The sequence below is a fragment of the Paramisgurnus dabryanus genome, chromosome 22 (genome assembly GCF_030506205.2).
Source record: "Paramisgurnus dabryanus chromosome 22, PD_genome_1.1, whole genome shotgun sequence".
Classification (NCBI taxonomy): Eukaryota; Metazoa; Chordata; class Actinopteri; order Cypriniformes; family Cobitidae; genus Paramisgurnus; species Paramisgurnus dabryanus.
Window position 1 is genome coordinate 30692055 of NC_133358.1, and position 13534 is coordinate 30705588.

Genomic DNA, 13534 nt, shown 5'->3' on the forward strand with positions numbered 1-13534 from the left:
AGTTACTGTCATTAAATTACTGGAGAAATAAGAGTAATCCCATTACTTTACTTTTATTAAGGAAAAAAACTAGTAACTAGTTACACCCAACACTGTTAAAAGCAAATAACAGTTGCGGAACAAACCAGCATACATATACAATAACCAACCTCTCTCTCTCTCTCTCTCTCTCTCTCTCTCTCTCTCTCTCTCTCTCTCTCTCTCTCTCTCTCTCTCTCTCTCTCTCTCTCATAAACACTTTTAAATCTATTACACCGACACACAGCTGATCTCCCTAGTTATTCTGAGTCCCGTTGTCATGGATACTGCCTCATACACCATCAGAAATAAAGGCTTAAATGTTTTAATTAAAAATTGGCCAATGCATGTTCCTCACAAACATAATCATTTTATGGATGAAATGTAAATTAAAAATGATCAACCATGCTCTTAAACCCAACTAAAGTTAGCTGGTCTTAACTGGCACAAATGATAGTTTCCACTGGTCAGGCAGGTCTGTTAATTCCTCTAGTTAGTAGATTTTAAATGTGATGCTTATAGCATCATGAGCCATTGTGAAGGTCACAAATGTTTCTGATATTTTTCCTGTGAAGTTTACAGTCCTGTAAGTTCTGTTGTTACTGCTTTTATTGTTTGTTTGTGTCACAGTGGATGTGTCCATGCGCGAGCTTGAAAGCATGCACCACAAATAGCAGGTATACAGATATTATAATATACCTTCAATATAATGATGAGCAATTCCAGCGTTATGGATGTGACATTTTAGTCAAAAATGTAAATATGATTTATCAAAGAATGTGCTGTAAAATAATGGTAAACTACTTGTCAACAACCTACTGTTAATTTCCAGTTCTACTGTTAATTAACAGCTCCCATATGGTACCGTATTAAATAATACGCTGGAACTAACTTATTACATTTGGGAAACCAGATTCCCAAAAAATCTAACATCTGCTTATACCAAACAAAAAAAAATGTATTTAAAAAGCCTAAACGGAGACCTTGCATGGGATTTAGGCAACCAAATATTGACATCTTAGATATCACTTTATGGTTAAAAACATTTGGTTAAAACTTCTTCACGAATGTAAATAGATTTATGAAAAATTTAAGGTATATTTACATGTAATACTGTAGTGAAAAGTATCAATAGAGTTTAGCTTTATCTTGCATTGATCAAATTCATTTGGTTTCTTTGAAAGTTGGCTCTTTTTGTAGATAAAATCTTGTGTGTGAACAAATACTCCTAGTCTGGTTGTGCTGTAAAGTTTATCTGGATCACATTATACCTGTGCAAATTAAACCTCAGAGAAGGTGTAGTGTGTGTCTGTTTGGCCCCGTGTGGGGTGTGATGGTGGGGTGTCGGATGCTCGGTTGATCCCTCGCAGGGGTGACATTCCCATCATCGACCCTACGTGTGTCAGCCATCATATTAGACTGCAGCCAATAAAACACAATAGCATTAAGATAACAAGTAACAGATATCCAAGAAGCATTAGTGAATTAACCCCACCATCTACATCTTTAAAAGAGAAAATATCAATTAGATATGTAATGTAGTTAGAATAGACTTTATAAGGTTACACCTGTGTGTGTATGTGAGCACAAATGATTTATGTTAGATCATCTTACCTAAATAAAACCCTGGAGCTCAGATACAGCACATCTGTGTTATACAGTATCTGCCTGCTCCACCGTTAAGTTACTGTAATGTGAAAAACCATTGTATTTAAATTGGACAATACCAGAGGTGTATAATACTTAAGTATTTTAGTTACATTTTCCAAGCATCTGTGCTTTATCAGAGTGTTTGTCTTGGGAAAAAATTTACTTTTCTTTACTAAAAAATGTTTACTACATTCTAAAGCATAGAATCATACAGTGTATTCATTATATATTGCATATTAAAATTGATTTAATGCCTAATTACATAAAAATTGTGAAATAAAAAATTGTGTAAAGTACAAAAAATTTCTAGATGTACTTAAATATTAAATATAAACCAAAAACTTGAAATTATGAAATGTAGTGGAGTAAAAATTATGAAAATATGTTTTGGAATGTATGTTTCCCAAAGAAAAACACTAATAAAATACAAATAATTAAAAATGTACTTTTATGTGGAAAGTAAAAATACTTAAGTACTATAGAGGGGTTGCAAGTTTACAAACATTGCAGGGTGCGCGCGCAACCAAGGGGCAGAAAGACCGATTGGTGAGCTGATCTGCTACTGCAACAACCTTAATTATTGAAGCGTTCTTTAATGTTTGTACATAAATAAGACTTGATTTTAGTTGTATCTGTTTTTCTGTCTTTATTTTTGCAGTGTTACTGTGATACATGTATGAATTATAATTTTATAATTATAATGCTAGTAACGTAATAGTCGCATCTACTGGTATGTTAACATCAGGCACCCAGCACTGACTCTGTTGGTACTATTTTCCACGCAAAAATTCCTTGGCATTTTGACTTACAGACACCGCTACTAGCATACAACACAATGCACGTCTCTTCTTTCTGCCCCTCGGTTGCGCGCGCAACCAGTTAGTGACGTCGCCGTGCAACCCGTCTATACAACTCTGGACAATACAATATTGTTGTATGTTTTTAATTCTTGTGATAATATATATTTTTATTAAAACTGTAAATTAAGGCTGACATAATAAATGACTTTATATTTTTAGCCCAAAACATTTAGGTTTTAACCTTTAGTTATGTTGAAAATTTTGTATTTAACAAGATCAAGCACTGCTATTACTATGAATCCATACAGCAAAAATATATTCTCAATTATAATTTTAAATATATTTCAAAATATACAAAAAATGTACTATATATTTTAAAATATGTTTACAAAAATGTATTTTTCACCAGTATATTTTTTGTATACTTTAAAATGTATATAAATTTTTTTTTAAGCATTTTTATTCACATCACAGTGTACACAAAATAGGTTTGAAGAGATTCAAATATATTTTTAACTGCAAAAATATTCATATATTTTTATATTTGATACATTTTATTCTTATACTTTATACATTTTATACAAAATATTTTGGCAAGGAAATAATATTTTTGCCAGATGGGTTATAAAATTAGAAATGTATTTGTTGCCCCTGAAATACCAACACTATTTCATGCAAATTCGTAAATATTTTACGAGTTGGCTAATTCGTATTTTTATATGACCACATTTGTAAGTTTTTGTATGATTTGCCTTGATCGCTGTGACGTTGGGGTTTGGTGCGGGTCTAGGTGCGGGCTTAGGGGTTTGGTTTTGTTGTTGTTTTTTCATGAGAATTGTTTCTTTTTTGCATGATAAACATCGTATGAACTCAAACGAATTAGCCAACTTGTAAAATAGGTACAAATTCTCGTAAGATCAGGCTGGAAATAATTTTGAAATACAGGTTAAAACTATATTTTTAAATTCAAAAAAATATTTCATTAAATTTACTTTCAAAAAAATGTTTATTTTGCATATATTTAAAACATATTTGTGGCCAAAGAAATGTATTTTTTGCCTTATGGGAATAGCGGAAAATGCAACTCTCAATATGGCCACTCTGGCAGCTGAAGTCCCGCCTTTGCTATACATAAACCAATCATCGATCAATAAAGACAGACAATTCTCTGGGGGAGAAGCTCTGTACAATCAGGATTGCTTGATCACCTGTGCGAAGAAGTCGTGAAACCAGTACATCACGGCATGACCTTTCTATACTGAAAGCAAAGACGGACGAAGCACTCCACATACTTATTCGAAGCAATATCCGAAAAATATTTGCATGCTGTGGCCGCCCCATAAGACCCCATCATTTCTTTGTAAGATTTACTCTTTTACTCCTGAGCCAGAAATAACTGATCAGAAAACAGAAAAATATTTGCACAGACAAGCACAAATCAACAAATAAGAACAAGTAAAGTTTATTTACAAGCTCATATATATAAGCACATTTTTGCTGTTTTACACAACTGTAGGGGTGGTTGTGGTGAGGTCTGTTTTTAGATCGTCCAGAAATACAACCTGGATACACAAACACACACCTGCCTCTCTCAGTACATCAGTACATGTCCTCAGCTGATGCCCAGGTGTCACACGCACACACACAGTTTGTTTTATGTAAAGTAGATCATTATTTAAGTAGGTATTCACTTATATTGCTAATGAAAGTTGTGTGTGTGTTTCTGTTATCAGCTCATGGTTTTATCAACTCAACAGCACTGTGGTTGGAGGACAGATGGGTCACAGGAACAGGACACATCAGGACACATGAAGGTTTCCAGAGGTTTTCAGGTGCACTGGGATATTTTGGGTGAGTCTGTGAAGCATGAAGACAATGTGTGTGGTGTGTGGTGTGTGTGTGTGTGTGTGTGTGTGTGTGTGTGTGTGTGTGTGTGTGTGTGTGTGTGTGTGTCGCGCGTGTGTGTGTGTGTGTGTGTGTGTGTGTGTGCGTGCGTTCGTGCATGTGTGTGTGTTTGTTTGTTTGTGTGTGTGCGTGTGTGTGTGCGTGTGTGTAAGTTATTAGGGTTATTTCAGAAATAGACAGTGGTCAGCTAAGATCATGAAAGTAAGAGAAGAAGCAGAGAGAATATCTTTAAATCCAGGACAGAGCGCATAACTTTTATAAATATCATATACAGCATGTACCAGTTTATAACATAGTGTACCATAGGGGTGAGCGGGTCTCAAACTAACGGCTACTTTACATTTATACAGGGCTGTGCTTTTGGTCTTTTTCTCTTACTGTCAGAAGATCTCTTGTGAATTTGTGAAAAGTTTTGATGTGTTTTGGTTAAGATATTTAACAAAGAGTGTTTTGGAGGCATGGAAGTTAATTGCTTCATCTTATGTTTTTTTTTATTTCTGAGTTGGGTGTGTAAGTCCTAATATTATTTTAATCACGGTCTTGTTACCTAAAACATAACAGCATTTTGAAACATGTAAGTAAATCCTATAGCTGGGATTGAAAACATTTATACACAGCGGGGTTAGTTGTCACACAGTGTTATAATGAAGCCTCAGGTATACAATGATAATGAAATGAAAACTATGTAAATACTATTCATCAAAATGATAACTGTTAATACAATATCACATGAAATAACTCACAATTATCAATTTTTTTGTCTTAATTGTGCAAAAACTTATACAATGATGGTTAGATGAAGCATATCTATATATCTATAAAAGCAGATATAGAAACAATATCCACATATAATATTTATAGAACGAATTTTTATTGAATTATTTAAACTCAATTTTCTAGCAGGTGTAACAACAAACCCCCTTTTGATACAATAAACCCCACCTATGGGGTAACGTTTGCACTCCTGTCACTTTCGGTGTAATTGTACAATAACGATTGCATCCACAAACAAACTTTAAGTGTTCATTTGTAGCAGAGATGTGTGTGTTGATTGTGTAAAAAAATTATTGAACCAACTACAAAGCCAAAAAGCGTTGTGCCCCGCTCTCCCCTATACTATCACTGTACACTCTTAGAAAGGATTTACACATCTTTGTGCGTTAAGCTTTTAACACATTATGTGTCATTTTGTATTGATTTTGTGTTGAACTATAACACAAGTTGTGTAAAAATGTGTTGTTTCAATAATAACACAGAGATGGGTGGATTCTGGGACAACGCATTTAGTGAACGCATTTAGTCCCAGAATCAACACTAATAGGCTTTATGCCCATGTTTCTCCTTGCTTCCTGTCTGCCATTATTGGACAAACTGATTACTCCAGGTGTGTCTGATTATTGTTGTTGTGACTACTGAGGTCAGGCACACCTGGATGAATCAGTTTGTCCAATAATGGAAGACAGGAAACAAGCAGATGGCTGAAGTTCAGGAAGTAGTGCAGCTGGGCATAAAACCTATTGTGTTGTTTTTAACACATTTGTTCTAAGAGTGTACCACGGTATCACAATGGTATTTTTTTGTAAGGAGTCTCAACTTTTTTCTCTCTGTATGTGCACACAAACACATAAACCACCAGATAACTGTTCAGTGTCTTGCAGGACACTGTCAACACACAAAGCAAATAAACAAAACAAACTCTGACAGTGTTAGCACACACACGCACGCACGCACGCACACACACACTGACCCTTCTCTTAGTCCTTTACTGTGTCATAAAGTATAAATCTGAAAGTCTGGAGATGATGAGACTGTCAGAAATCACCTTTACTGTCAGACCATCTCAATTTCTCCTGTCAGTCAAAAACAGATTAATATTACACCACACAATTCAGACAAAACAGAAGTTACGTGGTTTTATGGCACGGTTGGCCTTTCCAGTGTAATAATTTTAATTGTTTAATGCATCTGCTTTATCTTTATCCACAGCATTTAGCAGAACAACATTAATTTAGTTTTATGTTTTCACGATTGCATAATGTGTGTACGGTTTGTTGCGTTTTATTACTTCATAACTCACATCTGAAAATCTGTGATGCGTCACAAACTGTTCTCTCATCATCATCATCATCATCATCATCATCATCATCTCTATAGTTAGACGTCTGAACCGCCTTCATCAGGGGAGTCAATGACAGCTGCTACACACCTGATGCTCACAATACTATACAATGTACAAATACTGATGACACAATATTTGGTTATATTGTCTTCTGAATGTTGTGGGTTCACAAAAACTAATTAATGCATCTGTCATGTCATGTTGATTCATTGATGTTACAGCAAATTGTTTCTTTTTTTGAAACAGCCACACTTTAGAGCGTTTAAAAGTAGAAATATAAGATAAAAGATAAAACAAAATAAAAAATTTGATAAATCACTAATGAAGATATGTAGGTTATATAAGATATATAACATAAGAATTTTATACATTCTTCAGGACAAAAGGTAATTCATAAAGCAAACAGAATTTTTGTTACAAATGATAATTTTATAAAATAATACTTTTTGTTACATAATATTATGTTTTATTTATTGTTTTTATTATTTTTTGACCTGTAAATCTGCTAGGAGTTTATTTTGTGTAAACTAGCACAGGACTTTCGACTGGGGTCTGGGGACGTAAGAAAGCTCCATGAGGTTCTAGGATCCCAAGAAAATTACAGAGAAAAATAAAAAATTGTCAAATGGATTTATGATGTGTTTGCCTCTAGTTCGCTTTGTATCTGTCTAGTTTTGTTTTCCTAATTTCAGTCCATTTATCTCATTATTGGAGTTTGTAAGGCAGTACTTCTTGTCAAGTTGCTAAAGTTTGACTTATCGTCAAAGTTGCTGCAGTACAAATACATTTTAATTGCACAATTTGTAAAGGTTTGTCATATTTGGGGGTCTAGCATATACACTGATAAGCCACCTATTAAAACCATTGAGTAAAGTGAATAGCACTGATGACATCGACGACAGGGTTAGAGCATCTCCAAAATGACACATTTTGTGCTGTGTTCCCAGTATGCAGTGGTTAGTACTCAAAAAAAGTACAAAAGTTGTTACTGCGACGGTGTACTTTGTGAAAAGGTACGCCCCAGTGCTAACATTTGTACCTTCTTGTTCCTTTATTTCTGATAGTGTACCTACAAAAAGTTGTGCAAGAAAGGACAACCGCTATTTTGACGTTAGGGTCCCGGGGGCCTGAATGTTCCTTAAATTTTGACATTTGGTCTTTAAATATTTTGTTTCATCTGATTTAACACTTCTATAACTATATAATAGACTTTACCCATTACATAACTTTCTTATTTCATGTATTTTTCTGTCTTTTACACGAGTCACTGTAACTCAGCATCAGACGACTGGACGTCTCATTCAGTGCTTGTGTCATTTCTTCACAGAAATAGTGCCTGTCATTGTGCATTAGGACTGTCATTCCCGAGAGGAAATCAGGAGCGCTGCGAGCTTTTAAAGACCTTTATCTCTCTCCATCCATCTCTTTTTTATTTATTGTTAGTGTAGTGTTTTACACTCTTGACAGGTCTTAAAGTGTGTGTGTGCACGAGGTCATGAGCTGAGAGATTCTTGGATTTCGGGTCCAGATGCAGAGGTCACATTCTGTGTAAGGAGACCCTTTTGGACTCTAAAGACCCCTGACTGAATGGAAATGTAAATTTTTATTTGGAATAGAAAATGTTTAAATGTTATTTAAATGTTTATTTGGTCTTTATAATTTTAGGTCATCTTGAGGCCCCTTGAAAGTTTATTGAGGGCCCCCCTGGTTGAGCAAAACTATTCTAAGTATTCCGTGAAAAAAACTTACACACACGCACACACACACAAACATTGTTGAGTTATCTGGCTATGGTGAACTTTTTCCATTTCTTTCTTAATGAAACCGCTCGTCTCCTCTATTTCACCTCTCTCTTACTTTCACTGAGCGACCACGGCGGCGGCTTCCTTTTCCTCACTCTCCTCCCACTCAACCCGTAAACTAAACCAGCACAACCCGCATCAAATATTAACTGACCCATTAATGAGTTTTCCATCGCTGGTACGCACGCATGCGGTCATAATTAACGAAAAAGCACTTACAGTCTATCACTGCGTTTACACGGCTACTGCGGAGGACAGACAGTGCAGAGAAAAGCAGCCAGCATCCACAGAGATGATCATGTGTCATACGTGACTCATACATGTTTACATCCAATCCACAAGAAAGCCATGCTGCATTAATATTAATGTGTGTGTTTGTGTTGGGGGCGAGGAATGTAATTGTGTTAATATTTCATGTCATTATCAAGTTACTCGTTCATGTGTAATACTACAGACAGAGTGCTTGTCACACACTGGCCGTCTCACTCAGCTGAACTCAGGTGTGATGTAATGCTGCTTGTCTTGGACTTGAACCCAGTGAGATTCACAGTATTACATTTATACATTACATTCATGTGACAGTACATTAAAGCCATACATTTTATCAGTATATCTCATCACATTACCTTTGAGTTGTCATTGCAATGCATTACACGTTGAGCTATAGATTGATTGATTGATTAGCCACATTTGACAGAAATATGTCAACAATTATTTTTGTATCTGTGCTATACATTTTCCTGCAATCTTATTAGCCATTATTTCTACTGTTTAGCATATGATTTAGAATAGTAAACATGTCATATGCACAGGTTTATTACTTTCTGTACACTGTAAACCTGGACGTTGACATTTCTTCAAACATTGGAGGAAAGTTGCTACCCTAATAGTTTAAATAATGTGAACTAAAACAAGAATAAATTTAACTCAAAATTTCAAGTAATTCCAACTTTACCTAAGACCTTTTTTTCGGATTTCTAGTTAGGAAGAACCAATTTATATAGGCTAATAACCAAGTATTTTTCTTTGAACATGAAACAGTGTAATTGTCCACGTTTTTCCAGTTACACAGAATTAAGTATTATGGTGCAAACAACAAAAAAATTGGACATTCAGGTCTTAGAAGGTTAATTCAGAAAGTAAATTTTGAGTTGATTTAACTTGAAATAATTTGCAATATCAATTGCTCTATCCAACATCTCCATTTAGTTAACCAAGTTACTTTTAGTGTTATAAATGACATTATAACACAAAATAATGATTGACTATAATTCAGTCATTGAATAAACTTGATTCTCAACATAAATATACACATGTGATTTTCACATGAATTGTCAGAAATGTGAAGAGAAATACAATAAAATGTTATAGACGGTTTCATCGGACGCACGTGCGCTGATGTGATACACGTCTGGATCTGAACTTTGACTAGTTGCTAAACTGATCTCTTGAACAAATGTCTCGTCGAAAATAACAAATCTTTTGGTTTCCTAGGTAATCTGTGTGTTGTTTTTTTGCTTGTTATATAAATAAACTACTTTAAAGTTCTTTGTTGTTATTTATTCTTAGCGGAGTTTACCAGAAGTTATGTGCGGACCACGACAGCCGCTTGTTTATGTTGTTACTGCTGAAACCGTCTATACACTGGTTTTACTGATCACCTGAATGGTGACTTCACAATATTATAATTTACAACAAAACAAGACTAATAATATAAAAGCTTAAACCTTTGACATGTTATTAACAAATATTTAAAGGCGGGGTGCATGATCTCTGAAAGCCAATAGGTGTGTTCGACATCGGCTGTGGCTGGATGTAACCGATCAGCGAGATTAGCCGCGTGCAGGCGGGGAGGAGCTGAAAACGGAGACGTGAAGTCGGACGCGCTGTGCTTCCCATAGTTTGCGGCATTTACGTCAAGCATGGCTGATCACGTGGCGTTCGCTTGCTTAATCACATTAAACATGATTTGTAAGATGTAAACTGCATAAAAAGTGAATTATACTCTTTTGAATGTACGTGTATGAGCATGAGTGGAACTGAAGAGGCTTACAGCATCTGTTTTTACAAGAATAAAGTTCAACATAAGCATATATTATTTAAATACCAATGTAGTGGGGTCTACATTTTTTATCCATTTTATTTTGATGAAGATGACACAATATAACATCGCGACTACATGAAAAGAGCTTTAACTGTTATAAAAATACAGATTTGTGAGCATTTGTGGAACCGAGGGCGTGAAAATACACACGAAACACACGTGATTGTTGTCATGTGGTGAATCCGACCAATCGTGAAACAGCTGTGTTGTCATTACAGCTCGTGCAGCTCCTCTTCGCGAACTGCGCTGGCTAACTCAGGCAACTGATCTCGAACCGCTCTCGCGGTACTTAAAAACCACATGACACAGTCACGTGCCTGCAGCGCCAGCTAAAGTCGGACAAAATGACTAACCGGAATGCACTGCTTCAAGTCAGCCACCGATCGGTCTGCGCAGCGCCACATGAAGTCGAACACACCTAATGTTGATATTTAAAATAATCTAAACAAACACGCCCCTACGCCAATATAATTGGGACCTTCTTTTGATAGACCTGCCCCACACATATGCAACCCAGGCAGACACGCCCCTTAATGTTGATTGGCTACAAGTGTATTTTGGTACTCAGCCCGAATTGTGCATCCCGCCTTTGAATAGTTAAAGTTTTTATCAGTTTTTATTCTGTGATAAAGCATAAATAATCAAAATATTTGGGCGCAAGGGATTGTGGGTATTCCTTTTAACATGTACAGATCATTTTAAGTTCATTTCACTTGAATGTTTTCGTTTAATGGATTTTATAAGCTTAAAAGTTAAATGAACTAAAATACAAAATGTTTAAGTAATGTTTACTTCAAAATATGAGTTAACAGTGTAGTCAGTATTGTAAAACAACAACATTCATGAATATTTCCGTTTGAGTTTCAAACGATGACATAATATTATTTTCTGGGTGTACTTTTAGTTCTGGATCTCAAGATTTTGGGGTGATGGTGTACCTCTATAATGAAGTAATTAAATATCCTGTACACATAGTTTGAAGTCTAATAGTCCTGGAGGGATCTGTCCTGAGAAAGAGTAGTTAAGAAATCATGAAAGCTATTAGGGCATCACAGTAACAAAGAGCGTCTGACTCTCTCACTGTATTGAAAGAGATTAAAAGCGAGCGAGTGAGCGGAGGAATGTCTCTTTTTGTATTTGCATGCTAAAACAGCGGTGTGTTCAAAATGTCCTTATAGATGAAAGACAATGAAGTCTTTAGTCATCTAATTACACACTGCTCTCTCTCTTTCTCTCTGACTCTCCCACTCATAATCATTTCTATTTCAAGAACTGATGTGTTATCAAGCTCTATATCACACAGCATTGCATTTTAATGGGTTGCGTACAGAAATCTGGCAAGCATGTGAAACTGCAGTTATGTGACAGAATATGTACTGCACATTCAATGTTCCCGGTCTCGTCGTGTGCAGTTGAGGTAGCGATCAATGTCGTCTTGACAGGTGTGTGTGTGTAATCTATGGTGTAATCTAGTCTAGTCTCAGACTGTAATCTAGTTGTGGAGGTACTGTAGACTATAAGAAATCCAATGTGTTTGTTTGGAAGGAGTAAACACAGAAGTCATGCTTATTTGATGTTGACAGCGCTGAAGTTAGTTGAGCTGCATGTACTGGATTACTTACAAGTATCTGATCACTTTTACAGATGACCTTGTGTGTGTGTGTGTGTTAGTCAGTGTGTGAAGAAGAAATCTGTCAATAATCAATTGTGTCTTAGTGCACTTCTCTTCAGCTGCTATCTATCTATCTATCCATCCATCCATCCATCCATCCATCCATCCATCCATCTATACATCTATACATCAATCCTTCCATCCATCCATCTATACATCCCTCCATACATCTATCCATCTATACATCAATCCTTCCTTCCATCCATCTATATATCAATCCTTCCTTCCATCCATCTATACATCCCTCCATACATCCTTCCATCTATACATCCATCCCACCATCCATATCCTTCTATCCATCCATCGATCCATCCATCTATCCATACATCCTTCCATCTATCAATCGATCCATCCATCTATCCATTTATTCATCTATCTATCCATCCCTCCAGCCTTCAATCTATTAATCCATCCACCCTTCTATCCATCCATCCTTCTATCCATCCTTCCATCTATCCATCCATCCATCCATCTATACATCCATCCATCTATCCATCCACCCTTCTATCCATCAATCCATCCATCCATTTATACATCCATCCATCCATCCATCCGTCCATCCTTCAATCCATCAATCCATCCAACAATCTATTCATCTATCCATCCCTCCATCCATCCATCTATCTTTCTATCCATCCATCAATCCATCTATCTATTCTTCCATCCTTCCATCTATCCATCCATCCATCCATCCATCCATCCATCCATCCATCCATCTATCCATCTATCCATCTATCCATCCATCCTTCCATCTATCCATCCACCCATCCATCCATCCTTCTATCCATTCATCCATCCATCCATACTTCCATCCATCCATCCATCCATCTATCCTATCCATTTGTTCATCTATCCATCCATCCATCCATCCATCCATCTCTCTCTCTCTCTCTCTCTCTCTCTCTCTCTCTCTCACTCTCTCTCTCTCTCTTGTTTAAATAATAGGGCTATATAGGTGATTATTCTGTAGATGCCTGGTGATAAATGACTCTTGTCCAGCCTTGTTGGTTTTTTTGGCATGTCAGTGGGATTTATTTAAAGAGTTTAATAGCGTGACCTGAAAACACACCTACAGTATAACTAGTGTGTTTTATATATATAAATAATACACAATGTTAAGATCTAAATCAGGGCAAGAAGAACAGGCACTTAGAGAGACTTTTATTATGAAATGAATTGCAGGGGTACAGTGTCCATATGTGGGTCAAAAATTGTTATCTGCATTTTTTCCAGTAAACTGAACTAGTTTTGTGAAGTTGAGATATTAGGGGCATTCTAATGAGTAAGTGTAAGGTGCAGGGTCATTAATACTCCCTGTTTACAGTAGACATACCTTTTTAAAGTTTAGGAATATTATTATTTTTATTTTCTTTTTTTCTACATTTTAGAATAATAGCAAATTAATCAAAAATATGGAATATCACAAATGTAACTTTGGAAATGATGTTATAATTCAAAAATCTA